Source organism: Melopsittacus undulatus, chromosome Z (genome assembly GCF_012275295.1).
Source record: "Melopsittacus undulatus isolate bMelUnd1 chromosome Z, bMelUnd1.mat.Z, whole genome shotgun sequence".
NCBI classification, from domain to species: domain Eukaryota; kingdom Metazoa; phylum Chordata; class Aves; order Psittaciformes; family Psittaculidae; genus Melopsittacus; species Melopsittacus undulatus.
Window position 1 is genome coordinate 33,883,249 of NC_047557.1, and position 7,101 is coordinate 33,890,349.

Consider the following 7,101-nt stretch of genomic DNA (forward strand, 5'->3'; position numbering starts at 1 on the left):
GTTAAAAACAGATTTCTGGGAACTTGTTTAAGCTTTTGTTAACAGCTTTACACCATGATTTGTAATAATGGTTTGGTTAACACTTTGAAGTGTCTTCCTGCCAATCAAAGCATACATGCTGACAACACATATATAAGCCTCCTCCTGGGCCAGGAAATACTTCACCAAAACAAGAGTAGAGCAGAGCAACTACTCTTGAAGCTTCTTAGGAAAGAAAACACCCAAAGAGACTCTTCTTAAAAACAGAAGCATAGGTTGAGAAGAGGAGATCAGCTCTTTTTAAAAGCCAGAAAAGCTGATTTGAAAGATCTTTTATGGGTTGTATTTCAGCCCACCGAAAAATAATATAGAAACAATAGTATAAACAAAATGTTTGTTTCTTATGCAAAACAATTGTTTACTACTCAGATTTCATTGCATAAACTCCTTTCAGTGCAGGACTGCTCATGAGCTCACAAAAACTCATTCAACTGGAAGATGGTTTTGTAGAGCAAGAAGAATGTAGGGTGACAAAGTGCCATGTTGATAACACAGCAGGATAAAGTAAACATGTTTGTAGTCCTCTGTATTGCTGAACAGTGGGTGGACTTTTACTCCAACAAAATAGAGAAAACAGTTCTGTTAATTAAACACAGATGGACAGTATCCTTCTGAAGAAATATCACGTGTTAATAGGATATCTAGTTCAATTTTCCCACAGACTAATCCCCCCATCATATTCTGACTTTAAAAGAACAGTCAGCAAATTACCCTCATGGTTTTGCCTCCTATTTTTCAAAATCATTGGTAGATTTATTTTTTTTTTCAGAGTTGAAGAAGTCACCAGATTGGGCTCTTCACTTCTGCCCTGGAAGTCAGAGTAAAGTAAGCAGGATACAAACCCAAATGTAGACAGAAAAGCATTTGTATTCCACTTGCAGCAATGTTATCAATCCTTGCATTTTCCTGAATCCTGTGACTGGAACATTAGGTTCCTGTAGTACAAAAAAAATGTCCTCCCATGTTTTCAAATCATACCTGTCTGGTGTGAGGGCCATAGCTAGTCTTCTCCAGGACTGTGGTTGCAACACATACTGGTTGCATTAATCTCTTCTTGTGAGATGTATTCTTAGAAATTAACTCTAAACACGTTACATGACTTGCCTTGACAGAAGTTCAAACCATGAAAAGTCACATTATCTAGCCTAAGCTAATAAGACTCTGTGATTAGCACAGCCAGAGACAGCTAGATTTACAAAAGCTGCACAAAGACCTCCTCTTACCACAAATAGTAGAGTATGACTATAGAGTGTCCCAGACTATTCTGAATTCACAGATAACCATAAAACATCAGGCACGTCTCCCTTAGATCATATATTAACATACTTAAAATGTTTTAGTGAAAAGTGACATTTCTCTCCAGGTGACCAGATATGCAGGTTCTCAAAGCACCCGGTGTATATATAACTCTCAAAGCACACAGTGTATATATAACTTCCCTCCATCATTTTTATCACAGTGCACATCCACCATTTTCCCCAGTGGTAGAGAAAAAAACATGTGTTTCGTAACTGTGACAAAGAAAACGCTGGGGCCTCTGTGTAACTCTCAGCATAAAGAGGCTTAGGAGAGTAAAAGAAAGAATAGAACTACTGTGTTTCTTCTGACATATGCTTAAGTCCCCAAGATAGCCAGAACACGTAGCAAGTAAAGTCTCCATTAATAATTGCCAGTGCATTGCACTCTACTAATTAAAGTTTTGCTCTGAGCAAGCATTTAAGTGCTGGGAAAAATTCCACATTCTGTAAAGCTAAACAATATTTATTCTGGGCATTGTGCACAGAATAAAGTTAAAATCAGGCCCAATAGGTATTAATGTAAGCCATATTCTGTGCTCTTAGCTAGACATAAAGCAGGAAGCATTAGCTTGATTTTTAATTAAATACTAAAAAGAAGGAAAAGACACCAGCGATTAAAATAACTACAAGTAAATATTTGGCAGACTCACAGAATACTATTAGGGACACATGTATGTTAATATAGAACACATACCTGTGTAAAATATTACTTATTAAAAGTAAGACACAGCCAACAGAGAGACAAAGCTGCAAACTCAGAGTTGCCATAAGTTGGCAATGGCACTGAATGCCAATATGCATGCTATTCAGTACATGGTGCCATCATATTGGTGCTTAGACACTCTCAGCAGAGGATCCTTAGACTGTATCAGCCTGTGTGGATGATTGTGTCTCTTTTCAAATGTACCTCTCAGTTAAACAGGATACTGGTATAATGGCTAGTGGGGCTTCCACTAAAGCTTCTGAAACTTTAGCATTTTTAGTATGTAAACATTGGGATTATTTTTTCAGTCTCAGGATTTTTCTTCCATGGAAATAGCAGAGGCTCCCAGCAATGGCAGGTCCAAATCATGGGGTTTGCACCTGAGTCTGGGCTTGGGTAAATGCAAGGTTCCTGGAGAAACACAAAGTTCCTGGGGTGCTCCAATCAGCAGTCTCTGACTTACAGTGCACGGCTTCGGCAAGGTGACAGAACAGAGACTGAATTGTCTGCTCTCCTCTCCTGGGGAGCCTCATGTCAGTTCCAGAGGTAACAGTTGCTTTCATGTCAATAGGGAAATCCATTCACTTGCGAAAATTTGCTTACCTCCATGCTTCACATTTTTATTTCACTAAATCTTAAAGGGGGGTGTGGTGTGTGACAAGAAGTACAACAGAAACTTCTCACTCATCGCTGGGGAATATATTGAAGACCCTTCAAAATCTGTAAAATCAGAGAATATGAACACCAGAAATGCATTTTTAAGTAGCTGATATGGAATCATAGAATCACAGAATGGTTTGGGTCAGAAAGAACCTTAAGATCATCTAGTTCCAACCCCCCTGCCATAGACAGGGACAGCTTTTACTGGAGGAGATTGTTCAAAGCCCCAACCAACCTGGCCTTGAACACTTCTAGGGATGATATGAATATGTTCCTGCCTGAGGAGACAGCCATTCAGGAACAACTACAAAGTCCACATTATGCAATCAAAGCTCCTAAACTACTTTGCTCATGTGGGATCTCATTGTCTTCAGTGGGTGTCCTGTACAAGGGTTTTATGTACTACTACATAAAGTTTTTTGTCAAATGGTTAGGGAATTTTTCTGCTTGTACAGAAACACTATTTTTCTTGGAGCAAAAATAGTTGGGATGTTGCCAGGGAGTTTTAATAGTCCAGTTCATTCTGACCTAGCAATGCCTTCTAAAATACACAATAACTAATACTAAAATTCACCACTGTTAAAAAAAAATATTACACAGGCTTCTCATTAAGCGATAATCCTGAGTAAGCACCCAACTACAGTCTGTGTTCAAGGAGTCTGAAGGTCATTAAATAAATCCTGTGAACTGAGGCATTTAATTTCTCTTTTTTAAAAAGAGTAAACAAAACACTAATAACACCTCAGGGCAAACCCTATGTAGTAGCAGTAAATTGCCTTAAAGGGTTTTCTTTTCTCTCCCCTTCAGATGAATCTCTGTGCATTCTCAAGGGGTTTCAAGCACAGGCTGTGCAAGGGCATATCAGGTTCACATCACTGCCCACAGCTTGTCTGGTGCAGTGGTAAAGCAATTTGTTCTGTGTCAGTAACAGCATTCATGGAGTTGTGCTGATAAGGGGGCCTAGGATGTGATTTATTCCTGAAGCAGCTGAAGATGGAATTCCAGCTGTGTTACGCTCTCTTTGTTAAACCAGGTGTAAGTACAGCCACATCGCTGCAAAAGACAGGAAGATACTGAAAAGATGAGAAAGAAAAACATCTCCAGAGACACAGCACCTCACCAGCTCCAGGGCTGTTGGCAGTCAGCCTGGCATGGTTAATGGTCTTCTGTGTGACAAGGAACATACGGCCTCCACAGCTAAAAAAGTTCTCAAAGAAGCATATCAGATAAGGGAACATTAAACCTCAGGCAGCTTCACTGGTAATAGGCAAAGGGAGTCAGAGGCAATATCCTTCCTGGCAAGAGCTAAAACAAGCCCAGAAGTCCTTACTAGATCTGGAAACTGAAACCTACAGCTAATGGAAAAAAAAAAAGAATCTATTGCATTGGGTCACCCTGTCCATTCTCACAGAGCCATAGAGCTGACAGAATTAAAGCACCATCCCCAAAAAATACATTTGGTGGTTTCCACACGTCCCCAGCCTGTTGGATCTGGGAAAAAGGACTCCAGTGTATACAATGGTTGTCTGTCTAGAAGCAGTACATGGCATGGCCACACTGCCTTTGGAAGTTGCTATATATAACCTTGAATTTGCAGTTGTCAGTTGTCAATGTACAGTGTGCGAACAGACCTCTGCCTCCTATGTGATGCTAAAGAGGGAAGCTGCATACCAGTACAAGAGTTTTAGTTCAAATGCAAACTCCAGCCTTAAGAAAACAACTGAGATGTAACTCCAAAGCCACTGTTTGAGCATACTGACAACTGACCTCTTGAGTGTTTTTTCTCAAAGAAACAGACCCAGCAGAACTTCTGAAAGCAAGAAGCATTGCTAAAAAAACACACTTGAGCTAAGTTCGCAACCAGAAATAGCTGCAATGCAGCGGATGGAGCTCACCACCCTAAGGAAACTCTAGTCAAACTTCAGTAACATTTGTCAAAAATTTTTAACTCAGCAGCTAAAATCTGTGCAAGTTTTTGTAACAGTTAACAGTGACCTCTTTTGGCCTTCTCTTCAGTAAATATTGCTATCAGGTATGGCTATCATATACACATAGCCCTGCACACAAGCACAAAATTCAGTTTATCAATAACGTTTTACACAGTGAAATAGTGATTCACATACCAGCTCAGACCCTTATAAAACCAGTTTGTTCTAGAGTATATCTGAGCAAAAAGGTTTTTCCCTATTCCCTTCAGAAAGAAACAGGGATCAGCAAGAAAGCCTGGGAGATTTGTGGCAAACCCAGGTGGTTACGCTGCGGAACTGCTCGCCACAGGGCGATATGGACCATAATGATTTATATACATTGAAGGGGAGTCCTTGCAGGTTAGTGGAGAAGAAATCCACTGAGCTACACAGAGTATGCAGCAACAACCATTTCTAACTCAGCAACATGAGAGTGGGAAAGGCCAAATGCTTGGACAGCACAGCGTGCAGGAAGGGGAGCAGAAAGGCTGAAATGTTGTGTAGCTGTCTCCCTGTTTCCACCCTTTTTTCTCAGTGTCCACTTTCAGCACTGTTGGGAGGCAGAGCATGGACCCTGCACAGATCCAGAGCAGATTCATTACATTTTTGCAAACTTCTGAAGAGCATGGTTTTGAGATTAAAGTTAGAAGAAAAAGTAACTCTATATAAAACCATTAATAACAGCTGCTTAGTTTTTAATTAGTGCTAGTGTTTATTCTTTTGTAGAACAAGCAGCTTTATCCAGTGCCTTCTCTGAATAAATCTTTCTACTTTCAGTGGACATTTTACACCTAGAGACAGGGAGAAAAAAATAATCAGCAGGGTCACATGAACAAATCATTGTCCTGTTGCAGGAAATTTCCATCACAGCACTAGGAACCTTCCCTACTCTGAAGTTAAAAGATTAAAACTCAAAACAAAACACCCAACGACAACTCTAATAAACCACAGCTGAATTACTTAACAGAAAACACTGCTCTTGCCAGTGGGCATCTGATCATCCCCATTTTCAAGTTGCTTTTAGAAAGAAATAGTAGCTTCTTTCTCCATTTCTTATTAATCTGCTTAAGTTCATTCTGCAGGTCCTATTTAGTTGCAAAAGATATCCTTTAAAAAAATATCTATTAATCATAAGCAAAACCAAACTCACAGACAAAACCCATAATTATAAAAAATAACAGAAATGTATGCTTTTGCATACCAGCCAGAATACCAAGTCTTTTCTTTGCCTATCCTGTTAGCTCTCTGAGGACACATACATCTGCCAGACTGATGGACGTTGGACCAATGCTTCTCCAAAACATAGAGAATGCAGGAAGCAACTAGAATAGATTCCTGGAATGTCAACCCCACACCGCTCTAATTCTATGTTTTGTATGCAGGCCCAGACTTAGCTGTAAGTAGAGCTCACTACAAGTTAAGGGTGACATTTTTCCTATAAAGTTTCTAACAACCCTGATTTCTGTAATAGCAGAAATGTTATTGCTTTAATATTTCTGAACTTTTCAGATGGGTATCACAGGTCAGGCTGTGAATAGCAGGGAGTGCAGAAATTCCTCCAGAAGTCCAGTCTCAGGCTTGCTCAGAGACAAACAAGAAATTACCATTGGCAATCTTGTTCTCCTGAAAATTTCAGTGTGAGAACTCCAGCTGTCACAGCGTCTTCTTAAATTATTAGTGCGCAATGAAATTAGTTGCCTTAAAAAGGGCACCCACTTGTGACACACCTTGAAATTTATGTGATGGACTTGGCTTATAGATATTAAGAATTTTGATAGGTCCAATAATAATTTCTGCAGAAGTATCTCTGTTGGAAGGCTACACAATACAACATGGACTTCATCAGCTGAGGAGCAAATCCAAACAAGATTACAGTACAGCTGTAGCACTTACTAGAGGCATGCAATGAACAAAGCGAAAACTCCTACAGAAAGGGCAGCAATTCCCACCTGACACTGAAATTGGGAAAATGTATGAGAGAATAACATCTTCATGTTCTAATGAAAGAACAACACTGATGAGACCTCCTCCTTCACTCTGCAGACCAAAAGGTATATTATTATCTAGCCTGCAAGACCTCCAGACAGTGGGAGCTCAGGGAGTGAAAGCTGAAAGATGATGTTGCTAGTCTTCCTGGATGACTGAGCTGTGACTGCTTAATAGAAAATGCAATTCTGACAAGAAGAAACTGACTAAATACAGGGCTTGTAGGCTGAAAATTTGCCATTTGTATCAATTCTTGGGAAACATTAAGGCAATACAGTGGCAGGAGGTCAGAAATTTATAAGCAGTTAAACCTTACAAAGTCATTATCCTGCATTTTCGCTGTAGCAACTGTGCCTTTCTTTCTCCACTGCAAATTCAGAGTAGAATATACTCATCTTCCAAACTCAGGAAGTTGAATTCACTGAGACATTTTCCCTCACCAAGGTAT